The sequence below is a fragment of the Polyodon spathula genome, chromosome 3 (genome assembly GCF_017654505.1).
Source record: "Polyodon spathula isolate WHYD16114869_AA chromosome 3, ASM1765450v1, whole genome shotgun sequence".
Lineage (NCBI taxonomy): Eukaryota > Metazoa > Chordata > Actinopteri > Acipenseriformes > Polyodontidae > Polyodon > Polyodon spathula.
In genome coordinates this window covers 29,959,988-29,973,935 of record NC_054536.1, presented here as the reverse complement: position 1 = coordinate 29,973,935, position 13,948 = coordinate 29,959,988, and the positions used below count along the sequence as shown (strand labels likewise).

The following is a 13,948-nucleotide window of genomic DNA, read 5'->3' as shown; positions in this document are numbered from 1 at the left end:
GATTTAAAAAAAATAAAATACTTTCCATAAAATTAAAAAAAAAAACACTTAGGCATGTAGGTTTACAGTATTTTATTTTAGGAGTGGTTAATGCCAAGGATTATTTAACTGTGTCACTTATTTTCAGCAAACCAACTTGTTGCAAGCAAAGAAACAGTCGCACATTTATTTTGAGGATCGGAGCAAAATGGTTTGGTCTACAGGCATACAGTAGAGTACACAATTGCCCTGTTACTGTAGCTCTTTACAGTACCCCAAACCATACCTGATATGCAGCATGTCCACTGTGAAAAACTTAAGACAGACTTCTTGTAACTGTACTGCATGAGTGCTGAGAGACTGCTGCGGTTTTCTTTTGTCATAATCTTGGCATCCACAAATAACTTCCGGGGTCAAGTTGCATCTGATAAGTGTGGATCACATGCTTTTATGGCAGGTTTATAGTTTGGCTTCAAGACCATCCAAGCACATTTGTTATCACTGTACATGTCTATTGGAAAATCCTATTTGTAGTAGTGTTCTTTTTGATAAAGACTGCTACAAGTGAGACTAGGTCCTCCAGTCTATTCCTGTTTATGTCCTGTTCGTTAACTGTGTTACATGAATCAATTTGGTTTCTGTTTGTGTATTATAGTAGGTAATCCACCTCCCAGCATCAACTTCTTGCAGGGATTTTTGTGAGGTCATTAGTGTGTAGCTTTTATTACAGTGGTAGGAGGTGTTACATTAAGTGCCACCCAAGGAGTGTGTCTGGTAACAGCGGAAGATCTGATTAATTCTCACCTAGGTGGTGCCAGCGTTGGTCACCCACGAACGTGGCAGCATTAGCTTAACAGCTTCTTAGTCATGGCTTAAATGCTGGGAATTGTCTGAGCTACATACTTGGAAAGGTTAATGGCTAGCTCTGTTACCATTTATAAATTGAAATCTGTTCACATGAATACCTTCATTGTATTAATTGCCAAGGGTAGTTCTAAGTTGCCTGTAGGTCTCAGAGAAACAGCTAAATACTACAAAAAAAATAAAAGATTTGATAAGTGTGCTGTTAAAGTCACGTAGAACCTTATTGGTTTTATATTCCTTTCCTTTACAATCAATTTGGGCTGGGCTCTGAAAGCTATTTACTCAATATTAAAAAGCTTAAGACTACTCACAAGACCCTCATTAAATATCAGAGTTGTTTATTTCCGGCTTAATTACTTTATTGGGTAAGTTTTTGTTTTGTGAAAAAAAACACGCTACTGTCACCAGGACAAAAAACATGACAGCCCTTTAAAATTATAGTTGAGAGTGAGGCATGGTTCTCAAACACAATGGGACACTGAAAAGTGAGGCAGTAAGTACAGGGAAGACTTGTAGTGCTAAAAGAGGAAGATAATGTAACCACATTGAGAACAGTGAACTACAGTAACATTAAACTGACGACAGTGAAGTCTAACAGCCTGAGCCAGGGGTGTGCCTTTGTGAAGGTGAAAGAATTTGGCAAGGGATACAAGCAAAGGAAATATTAAACCTAAGAAAATACTTGCAGACCTACATGGAGGAAAGTGGTTCTCTATAGTGTTGTACTGACTTTAATTTAGCAATGGGTACAGATTAGTAATGGTTAGCCTAATATCCAGGTACAGTAAGTAATTTATTTATTTAATTCTTCTGGTTGTCGTGCTTTTCAGTAATCCCATATACAGTTGTTTTAAAAGTACAGTGATCAGCAAGAGGGAGGGGAAAAAAGTCATGCAAGCGTGTGTGGCCACAGCTTTGGTAATAAAATACAAATAAGTTTCCATATTTTCTTACTGAGATTATTTTTAGATTATCTACTTTACTGTAGATGATGCATGCAGATACTTTTGCTTTGTTTCACGTGGTCTAATTGACCATTGGGGTGAGTTTGAATTGCAGCAACATGAAGTGATAAGGCTCCAGGAGGCAGCAGTAACTTTTCTTTCATAGAGTTGTCTTTGTAATACCAGCATGTTCAAAATTGAAAGTATAAAATATAAGCAATGAACCAAAAGATCTTCAACAGAAGAAAAAGGAACAATGTAAGAAAATGGGGTTTCAAATGTTGTTAGCATTCCTTTGACATGTTTTCTGTGAGAGACAATGTGAAAATAATAATATACAGCCTACTGATGATAACCAAGGATATCTATAGACATTAATGGCCTTGCCAAATATGGATATTTGAATTTCGTTGTTTGGGTACACACTACTTAAAAAGCAACATGGCAAAAAAATCAGCCCCAGAATTGTCTAAATTGTATTACCAAGATAAACAATGTTTACAAAGGTATCCTGCCTAGCATCAGAAAGGCCTGGTCTTTTAGAGGGTAAGCAAAGGAATCCGTTTTTAGAAAATGCAAGAGGTCAGGGCTCAGCTAAAACATGACTGTAGGGCTTTTTAAAGACATGTTTCAAAAGCAGAAGAACCCCATGTGTACTTCAAAAGTAACCTTTCCTAAAAGCATAAAAAGTGTTCCTGCTGCAAGGACATTGGAAGACAGTGATGCACTAATATACTGTACCTGGAGGCTTTGTTCTTTTGGTCTGCTCTAACTCGAATACAACATCACTGTGTCAAGGGAATGAGCTAAACTGTTCATGCACAGCTTAATATGGTGCTGTAGCAGGGGGAGATCTGTGCTGACTCTGCTGGCGTGTTCACAGTGCTGCAGGAAGAGGGCGGCAGTCGTCCAACAACCGCCTGTGAGTCATGGCAGTGACACAGGGAGGTGGGAAAGTGGGTGTGTGGACTTTCCCCCTCTCTGAATGGCTGAGAGGCGAGTCTTGGCAGATTGCTAGCCCTATAAAAAAATGCTCTGCTGTGCTGTTCCTCAGGTCTGCCCTTTTAGACGCGCCGAGAGTGCGGAAGCGCTGATCAAGGACCGAGAACCAGTGGGAGAAAAAGAAACTGAGGTTCAAAGCGAGACAGTGAGAGCGGGGAATCCTTGGGCAGACCCCGGCGTATTGTAAACGAGCAGGCTAGTTAGCCGGCAGCGTAGGTTGGTGATCCGGGTCGCACGGGTAGCGGCGACTGGGATATAGCTGTCAAGTGCAGCACCTTTTCTTTGTAGTTTTGTTACTGTTTTATTTTCCCTTTTTCTTTGTGCCTTCTGTTTTGAATTATTGTTTCGAAGCACCTGCAAGGGCGCCGGTATTGTGTACCATCGCTTGGTATGCCCGTGGTTCTGTTTACCATCGTTGGTAAATCAGACCACGGACCCGCAGCGCCATCTGCGGGACTAAAGAAAAAAACAGCACCCTGAAATAAAACTGGGCACCTGTGCGGTGTTGCCAAATCCACCTGTCTGTCTCCTGTGTCAGTGAATTACCCACCACCCTTCCACAGTTGCCTAAAAGAATTGTACATATTATAGTCAATGTATAATTGATTTTAATAGTATTTTTTTGCTGGAAGTCGGTGACGCTATCTTCATACCTCTTACCAGTGCTACTGTCTAAACAGTAGCAGCCCTACTGTTTGTTGATATTGCCTTGTAACGCATGTTTCACTTATCAATACTAACTTCTGCAGTAACACAGGGCAGTGGGGTTGTGAAATCATTTATATTGGTAGAAGGGGGTCGCAGTACTGCGAAGTTTGAGAACCGCTGCTATAGAGAGTTAGTTGCCTGGTTTAAAAAGTTCCTCTTTTTAGATGAGACTCGAGTTAATTTGGCTACAAATAGTTTATATTAGATTTACAAATAATCAAGTGACAGTTTGGGAAATTATTTTTCTATAACAAAAAGAAAACAATTCAGGTTGCAGACGTGAATAATCAGATTGCTTAAGACCTATTTTTTTTCTTTTTAGTTAGTCCATTTTTTTTAAATGAACAAAACATCGGGAAGCTTTACACTTTAGTTGATGTTTATTGGATTGTCTAGAAGTCGAATTAACATACTGTGATGGGGAAGAACATGAACTATCAGTAACATTTCATTGTTGGTTATCTTCTATTTTTAAATTAACGTGCTGTGCGTGAACTCATGTTATTAATCTGAATTCTAAAGCAATGTTGATGCTGAAATTGTAGTTGAATTACCTTTCACTATTTGTATGACTTTTAGACTTTCAGATTATTACTAGTTTAATAACAGTAACAGCATTTTATTTAGAGTTGGCGTTGAATTTAAACCTGTTCATGACCCTGCAACAACACAAACCTACTTCCTTCTTATTTAAAAAAAAACAAAATACATAAAAATAAAAAAAAATAACTGTCTGGTTATCGCTTGCCTTTTTTTTAATGAATAAAATTAATTTAATACATAATAAAAACAAACTAAACTGACAACTACCTAGCCTATATTTAATTGCATTGTAGTCTGCAAATTGCCCAGCATCTTCTGTTGCAGTCACATTGCTTCTAACCTTAACTGTTGTAAATAGTGTAGTGCGGACTATGGGTAAAACCAGTGTATGTGTAGTTCTGTGTTTTATTATTTTATTTATTTATTTTAAATGTTATAAATGTTGGACTTGCGGTGTCTTCTTAGTGACTGACTTTCCATTTTTTAATTTGTTTTTATTATATTTTAAACCATTTACAGGCAAAAACATAACAAAACATAGAACAACTTTGTGTATTCACTGAGCAAAAAAAGTAGAGGGGCCAAATACATAGTTTGCCTCCACTGTGCCCAGTGGGTTAGGCGCCTATGGTCTCAGTCAAGTTACAGTTCAAGTAACTTGCAAGTTTAGGATAAACAGACTATAGAAAAAATGTTGCAGACTTTAGCCAATGAAAGCAAAGTAGTCATTGTAATGCAATGTTTAGGTGGGATCTTCCACTTGTATAACAAATTGTGTGCAAGCTGCGTTTGATTGACAGCTTGTGAGGGAGTTGCTGCGGATCTGTTAAGTCCCAGACGTTTCCATATTCCAACTATATTTAAAATGTGCAGTATTTTAAGCAAACTTGCAGACTAATTCGTAGTAGTGCGGCGGTCAACTTGCCAATATTTAATACTTGCCAGTATTTAATGTTTTTAAAAGACAACGGACAGATAATGAAGCCACAGAACCAACTAGCATATCCTTTTGCGTCTACTTAAGCATTGGAAATGGCAACAGGTGAAAATAAATGTCAGAAGAGAAAATTACCAAATTGACTGTATGGTTCATTTCTTACTTCATCTTTGGGGAGCAACCAGGGAGCACTATTTTACTAATCTATTTTACTAGATTGTCAACTTAGCGAATTGAACAACCGCTTTCAAAATGACACATGATATGGCCTCATGAAAGCCACGTCTGCATGCTTGCCAACATCGGACACATTCAGCAATAGAGAAAGTCTACTACTGGCGTGTACTTTGTTGTACAACGTTAATATGGGTGAAGCTGAAGTATTTGGTCTTCGTTCAACAAAGCGCAAATCGGCTGTATGGAAAAATGATCCAACACCATTTAAGTTTGAGATGATTGCCACCTGATTATCTTTCCAAATGTGCACGCACTTTTAAGGCTCTTCTCCACTGTGAACAGGATTAAGACAACTGCACGAGCCTCAATGCTGACAAGTCGCTTGAACATGCTGTCTCCTGTCGTTTGAAAGAGACCTGAGCGATTCTCTGGAGTATGACTGTATAATTGCAATATTCTGCAGCAAGCCCTGACTGCTTACCCTGGTAAGTCGTTTAGTAGCTTTCATACAGTATATTTAATAATTGCTTGAAATGTAATAGTAGGGTGTTCTCGCTGGTTTGGTGATGCTACATTTGGCTTTTTAAAGCGCATTCAGATGTTTGAAGTAGACAAAAAAAAAAACATTTAAAAAAGATTTACAAGGGAAATATCTGATGTAGTCAGGGTTTTAACTCTTTCAGGACCAAATATTTTACAGTGGGATGCTCCCCTGGGACCAGGCTTTTTTTGGCTGTATTTGAGACTCTTCCTATAAAAATGCACAAAAAATCTTGGAGTAGCATCTTTGGAAATTGTGTTCTTTTTTCAGAACACATTGTAAAGTACTTCAATACTTCAGAAACCATACAAACTTTTTGCTTTTTTTTTTTTTTTTTTTAACAACATGTTATTTATTTTTTAAAATGATGTATTCTGCTAAAAGATACATGTATAAAGACATGTTATTCTATGACCTGGGGGACCTTACAATACTTACTGAAAGTTCTAGTTTTGTTAAAAATATTGATGTTTGGGCAAATTACAAGACATTGTTTCACCTGAGTGATTGCAATGACATAATATTCTCAGTGTCATTTATAAGCAGTTGCTTTTTTTTAATTAATTTTTTTAATTAATTTTTTATTTTCTCAAAATAAATAAATTATTCAATACATTATCAGTTATAAGGGAAAAAAAAACCATACCTGATATATTTAGTTCATGAAATAGTATCTGTTTATATCCACTCATTTCTTGATATTTATAAATGTTGTAAAAACATATATTAAAACACATATAAATCAAATAACTGTTTATTATTCAATACAATATCAGTGTGAGTAAGGGAAAAAAAATATTAACCATCTGATTACAAGTTTCTGTGATGTATGTTTTTCTTCCGGGCCGGCTGTATAATTGTCCCCCTCTCGCCCTTAGACACATATTCCCCTAATGGTTAATTGCCATAACCCCCCCCCACCAAAGAGGAAAGACAATACAGAAGTGGGAGCTCTAAACAAGTTTCTGTGATGTTTTGTTTCTGCCGGGCTGCTGTAAATGGTCTCCGCCCTTAAGACACTATATTCCCCTCTGTTGATGTTGCCCCCCCCCCCCCAAAAAAAAAAAATCAGGAAGTGAACGTCAGTCCCTTCCCTGTGCAGTTATGTATGTTTCAAGCTTGCACTGCGAAGTACGGTGGCCCTGTAAGTCATTAAATTTAAATGTGTTTAATTTTTTGGTTTCGTTTGTTGTGTTTACACGGTCCTAGAAACCCACTCAGTATTACTGTGTTAACATGGTACCAGTCCTTAAAGGGTTAGTTTTAAGTAATTTTTGCAATGTAAACTATTTCCTGTGATGTCAGACCTTTGGTCATTGCCCGCCCAGTTCGGGCCCAGCCACATTTCCAAGCCTAGCTATGCCACTGCTATACAGTAGTTCTACTTGTTTTATTATACAGAGCGTCCCCTTTTATAGGGTGGCTCTTTATACAATGCAATTGTTTATAAGACGACGTTGTCCTGGCTGCTATTTGCCTCGTAATACAATTACAGTAGCATTTTATACTCATAAGACGGAACCCACAACATGCCCTTTAATTGTAAGCAAATTGTGTGTTAAGGTTGTTTTAAGCTCTACCAAGCATCATTATTTATACCTTGATGCAGTTATACTGTAAATTTCCAACAATAGCTGATACAGGGACCTTTGGAAGCTATAGTAACTTTTTGGAAGTGGCAAGCAAAGTGACTGCCCCCATCAGACAGACAGTTTCATTCTTTAAACATCTTGTCTGGACATTCTTCAACATATGAAAGTGAAGTGAAACTGCACTAGTGGCTATTTTACATTAAACCGTTGTTTCCAGGAAGCAGATGCTGAACGTTGGTCTCCAGTTACTACTGATGTTAACAAATGTTTGATGCAATAATTCAGTAGGCCTAAATGTTGAATGTAGAGTTGAGCTTAAGAGAATAGTGAATTGTGCTTGTAAATTTTCTGTGCCAGACCAGCGGGAAATTTAAACTGCTTATACTGTGTATATTGTTGCAATGTAGGTATATCTTGACATGCTTCATTTGTAAAACTTTTGAGTTGCAAATTTCAAAAGAAACATGAAAAACAGTCCATTACTTACGATACTTGTGCTTTTATCTATCTTTATTACTCCAGGGAAAAGCAGGAACTCCACTGTGCATGATGCCAGGTGACAACCCTTTCTTACAAAGCTGTAAACAATTCTATTTCTTTGTGGCCCAGACAAAAAGGTTAACATGGCTGTTTCTCCGCGTGGTTTACTGAGGAAAAATGTAATCTTCCAGATGTTAGAATGTAGTCATTGAGAATGTAGGTGCTTTTAGGCTATTTATGAACTCCTTTTGGGATGAAAGTGTAAATTAACTTTCGTCCAATATGTAGACAGATCTTATTATTCTCGTGGCAGTGTGGAGTTGAAAAGGTACAGTGAACAAGTATAGATGCTAGCTGTGATTTTGCTTGGAAGGCTTGGCATCATTAGTGTGAACCATCAACAGATTAAACACACTTTTTACAATTAAAGTAGGTATACGGTAGCTAACAAAATAATTCCACAAATTGTGCACCCCATTCACAGATGTGCAGTTGTGAATGCACAGGTACCCCATATGTTACACCAAACTGTTAATTTTCAGTTATGATTATCTGCTGCTAAGGTAGGTTCAATAAATCTGTTTGCAAGCTTTGATTTGAGATAGCATTGCACTTCATTTCATTCTCTAGCAGAATGAAATTGTCCCCACCCTTTTAAATGTCTTCTTTTCTGTTAATTACAGCTGCTTCCCCTACTGCAGTGGTCTGATAACCCAAAATTTGGAGCTTCAAATGATCCTTCGTTAATAAAGATTTATTTAATTTGGAAATAAGGGGGATTCATAACCTTGCGCAGTTGAGCTAGAAATGGAAGCCGAAGTGAACTCTGGGAGTTGTTTTACTAACCTTTCTGCTTTAGTGTTTAAGTACATGACTGGGAGGTGTGTAAAATACAACTCCCAGAATACATTTAAATTTCTGTTTCTCGATCAACCGCGCAAGGAGCGAATGCTTTCAGTAAGAGAGAGTGGATTGGTATCTTGTCCTGTTGAAAAAAAAAAAAAAAAAAAAAAAAAGAGAATGAACCTACTATGAGTGCACCTTGGGCTGAAAATGAGGGGTTTGTGAACGAAACTGAAGCTGGAACTACTGTAAAATGGAGGAAAGTTCAGGATGAGCACTGGAAGTTTCAGGAGCAAAATAAGATTTGTTCCTGACATAGTGCTACCTTTCTGCATTTTCCAAAATTTGAAGTCACTCACATCAGATAATACAGGCCTACTGAATCATGTAGAGCTGACTTTTTTTGTACTACTTTTGGACGAACAAAAAATGGAATTTCAGTCCGTATTCGTATTCCGATATCATGGGTCTGAATGAACTGTTTTGTTTAGTCGAACTTTTTTTTTGCAAGGGTTTCATCTGTGTCACCTTCTCTCACAGACTTGGGGGCAGACTAAGCGATAGTGGAAAATGTAATAGCAAAGAGTCTTTTTTTTTTTTTTTTTTGTTGGCACACCCACACACACCTGTGAATCTACTTTCTCCACAATGGACATGGAAAAAAGCAAACGCAGGAATAAACGCACAAAAGAAAATTTGGACAGTCTTACAAGGATTGCAGTAACTGAATACAAACACTGCAGACAGAAGGTCAAGGAGCAACAGGCACACTTTCACTCTTCCTCCTGTTAAGCAGGTAAGCATTGTTTAATATTTGGTGCGGCCCTTGCTTGAGATGCCCTATATATATATATATAGATATAAATTCATTTTTTTAAGTGCCCCCCCCCCCCCCCCCCCCCCCCCCCCCCAATTAAAAAACAGTGAAGACCACTGCCTTACTGAAATGCTTTGAACCTGAAGACATTGCTGAGGGGACATGTCAAAAACAAATGAACAAAAAAATAATGTACCATATAGGAAGAACACTGAGAACTGGCTTGCAGGTGACGGAAAATTAATGGAATGCACAACATGCAAGTACTACGGGGCGAGAGGCAAATTTGCTTGTTTCTTTATTAAGTATTAAAACAAAAGTCTTGCCTATATTCCTGGGCCAATCATGGAGGCGTCAGTGGGCCCACAGGCGGCAGTGTTGTCTGTGACAATGCTGGCAGTTGAAATGCTGGCAGCTTACAGTCTGGTTTCTCCAGCTGGGGCAGTCCAGGCAGCTTGGCCAGTGACAACGCTGGCAGCAGAAAGGCCGACAGCGGCGTTGTACACTGTACTGTACACAGAAAGGCTGACAGCGGTGTGGCATACTCTGCCAGCGGCCACAGCAAATCCCCGGGGATCAGCAGCAAACGACCCCCAGGTGGTGACGAACAGGCAGCCACAGGCAATGACGGTGGTGCTGACCCCTTAGCGCGGGAAACTCCAGCCGTGAAACTATTGCAGGTGGAGATGGTCTCCACACCTCTCCCCCTCCACTTCTGTGTTGCTGACGGTTCCCTTTTCTTGGGCTCAGCCCCCAGAATTTCCTGCAGTGCAAATGCTGCTGTTGGATACAGCAAAGCCTTGGGTGATGACAAGCAGGCGTCCCCGGGCGAAGGCGAACAAGCATCCCCAGTCATCGGCGATAAGTGGTCTACCACTGGTGGTGGAGGTGGGAACTGCAGGTAGTCTCCCTCTTGCGGTGGAGGTGGGAGCTGCAGGTAGTCTCCTATCTCTGGAGACTGGTGTTGCTCTCCCTAGGAAACCGGAGACTTCGGCTTCCCTTTGGACACATGGCTTGCCCTGCTTGGGCTATGGACTCTTCGGCTTCCCTCTTCTGGACGTTGGCCGCTTAGGCTCCTCCAACTTGGGCGCTAGACACAATGGGACTTTGGGCTCACCCCCCTCCTCGTCTGTGTCCCAGTCAACCTCCGGGCAGTTTCTCCTTATGTCCATAGCGACAGCAGTAGGCGCACCACTCCTCATCCTACTGCGATAGCAGTGGAGTACTCCCTTTGTACCCACCAGATGGGGTCCCACGGCTGGTTCATAGGGTTCATCTCCCTTCACACACAGAAAATCAAGAAAAATAACAAAATGTGTACCGCAACTCACACAAATGTATTATAAACGGAACAGAACTATTTTACAAAATGTATGTTATACAGTAGTATATTTTCTGCCCCAAAACAGTGAGGCTGGCTGCTGAGTGTCCCAGTTATCTGTAATGATGTAATTTCTGAATCTGTTCATTATGTAGTTTCCAAATGTGTGCCTTGCCAACTCAGAAAGATTGCACTAGTACCTTAGCTTTATCATGGTTAAATGCGGTGGTCAATAGGCGGTCTGTACTGTACTCTGTGTGTGTGTGTAATATATATAATAGAGCTGCAATGATTAATCGAGAATGTTTGCAACATAAAAGCAATGGCGATCAATAATTGATTAAGCACCCTGGAGCCACACACATATTCTTTAAGTTGTATATGAAGCCTTTGTTACATTTGTTGTTTCTTGGTCTTTTGAATAATAGTGTTTTCAATGTAAGTTATTCTCAGATTGAAAAACACAAATGAGACTCTGTGTGAAATTTCCTCTTCTAAACCCCCCCCCCCCCCCAAAATAAGTTTAAAAAACAGAAATAGTAAGACCTAGTTTCGTTCACAAACCCCTCATTTTCAGCCCATGGTGCACTCATAGTAGGTTCATTCTCTTGTTTGTTTTTTTTTTTTTTTTTTTTTTTTTTTTTTTTTTCAGACCTGCAAATCAAACATTCATTTACAACGTGACCTTGGGTGAAATTGAGTTTGACATCCCGGCCCTCAAGCTACTTTCACCCTATGGGAATATCTGTGGCTCCGAATCAGACATCTTATTATGTTGTAATGAAAGTAAATGTAAGGTTCCCTGCAAAATAGCAATGTCAATTGTGTGCATTGGAAGTAATCTTGCTTTGCACTTTGAATATTTGCACAGTATATAGTATGTGTAGTAGCCTACAGTACCAGCTATGGGTATATACAGAACACAATCTTTGAAATATAGCTTCCTTTTTAAGTCATCTTTAACTGCTTCACTCACTCTTTATTGCTGCTATGAACCCAGCTGTTAATGCTAATGTTGAGCAAAAAATAGAAGTGCAAACGTGCCCTTTTGTTTTGAAAAATGCCGTTCCTGTTTTATGTTTTCAGCTCCATTATGAACAAACCAAATAGTTCTGTTCGCCAAGCACAACTAACCCAAAACAAGTGTGTTTAACTGTGCCATAAAGTTGCTGCAACAAAATCATAATGTCTTGTGACTCAATGAAACAGACGGATACAAATAACATTAGTGGGGATTTACTGTATTCTGATTTCATATGTTTCCATTGACTTGATCAGGTGTATACACTATATGAATAAAAAATTACTCATTTAGCAGACTCTTCTGTCCAAAGTGACTAAGACTAGGGGGTTAACTATGCATCCCAACTTCTGCTGCAGAGTCACTTGCAATAGGACAGGACCTCGGTTATACCTCTCATCTGTGGAGCACAAGGAGGTTAAGTGACTTGCTCAGGGTTACACAGCGAGTCAGGGGCTGAGCTGGGATTTGAACAGGGGACCTCCTGGTTACAAGCCTGTTTCTTTAACCACTGGACCACACAGCCTTCTAATGTATTTTTTGTGATTTGTAAATGCTACAGAAAACTAGAAAGACATGTCTGCATATTATCCACCCCTCTACAACGCAGACCTTAAATGATTGAAATCTGAGACGGCGTGTTTTTATTCCTCCCATCTGTTCTGCTGAAACAGTGTCTGCACTGAGAGGAAAAGAACATTACTCAGTGCCGTCTCAACTCCGCGCCCTGGTGTATCTTTGCAATGTCAATGTACACAATATCCAAATAAAGATGTACTTACTTGTGCATGTTTCAATTAAATTAATTTTACTAAGCTTAACTTTGTGCGTAGTTCAAAGTTATAAATGGGACTGCGTAAGGATATTTAATTGAAAAATAATGCCTTAAACATGATTTATTTGTTGGTGGTTTTTTTTTTTTTTTTTTTTTTTTCTCAAATCCACAGTTTTCCCTAGATTATAAATGCAATAAGGCCCTTCAGTGTGTCTGTATACATTGAATATACAGACTTTTCAGTGGTTGGAGGCACGCAACTTCGCCCCAAGTCATATGGATATTCGACGTATATGAACACCCTGTCGGGCCTTATTGCATACATACCCATCTACAAGCCTTGGTCTTTATTGACTGAGACTGAGTGTAGCCTTGCTCCGAAGTACTGATAAATCGCAACAAACCACTAAATGCAATGGCCGCTAAAGATACATGGAGGTTGTGCAATTCGTATCGCCCGGGATAACAAGATTTTTGTGAGGGACAACAAGTTTTGCCGATGTACTTTGCCTGTTGGACAAGTATTTATTTTTCCTATGTTTGTTCTGTTGCAAGATAGACTCTCTGGGTATGTTTCTACAGAGCAAGGCAAGTTTCAGAAAACTGAATTACGGAAGTCTGGCACCGAAGCACAAACATTTTAAAACTTGTTTACGTCCCACCCCTATGACTTCCGATTGGCTAGCTGTGGAAGAAGCTGCTCTTCTGTTGAAACCCAGAAATGGCTGCTTGAGAGCCTCTAGCACGGGAGACTAATCTTTTAGACTTCAGGTATTATTTACGTTTTTTTACATTAATGAGAACCTGACATTTAGATGCAGCAATCTAATACAGTTACACAATAAACAAACACGGTAGTCGCTAAGGTATTAGCAGATTGGAGAAAATTGTTTTATGTAATTTATTACACCTCATGGTCAAGCACGTACTTGTTGGGATGGGATGTTTTAAAAAACACTTAGTTTACTGTTTACATATTTTTGAAGGGGAGGGAGCAAGCAGATTTTTTGTAAAATAAAATATTTTTGCGAGGTGGTTCAGTGACGGCTCTGTGACGGGATATACAAGTCACACAGATCGAAATGCGGCATCTGTGCCGGTTCTCGGCCGTCGTAACTCACCTGTGTGAGGGGTATTAGTATGTTACTTAAATTTACGAGCAAATGTGTTCCAAACTGCACTGAAAGGAATATTTCCTTAAGCATGTTATAAAGTTGGTGGGGTGAGGTGGGGTCACAGGGAACCTTTTGTGTATCTTGAATTTATTGAACCCGTCAAGCTACAAGGCTAGATCCACCCCTGTTAATCACTAATTGATTGACTGTGTTCACTGTTAAGTAAAACCAAAATCCTACAAGTTATATTTTACTTTTTTGTGTGTGTTTTGTGCGATGGGGAGGGGGC

The 13,948-nt window shown here is 39.3% G+C and overlaps 1 protein-coding gene across 6 annotated transcripts in view; it reads left to right on the top strand.

The window, feature by feature from the left end:
• Nucleotides 1–13,948, top strand: part of LOC121312955 (polypeptide N-acetylgalactosaminyltransferase 1) — a 207,168-nt gene that overhangs the window by 27,337 nt on the left and 165,883 nt on the right. The window contains exon 2 of one of the 6 annotated variants that reach the window (XM_041244970.1): nucleotides 5,497–5,639. The exons of the other annotated variants lie outside the window; for them this stretch is intronic. The gene's annotated coding sequence lies outside the window, so the exon portion shown is untranslated. The remainder of the gene's footprint in view (nucleotides 1–5,496; nucleotides 5,640–13,948) is intronic. 6 annotated transcript variants of the gene reach the window in all.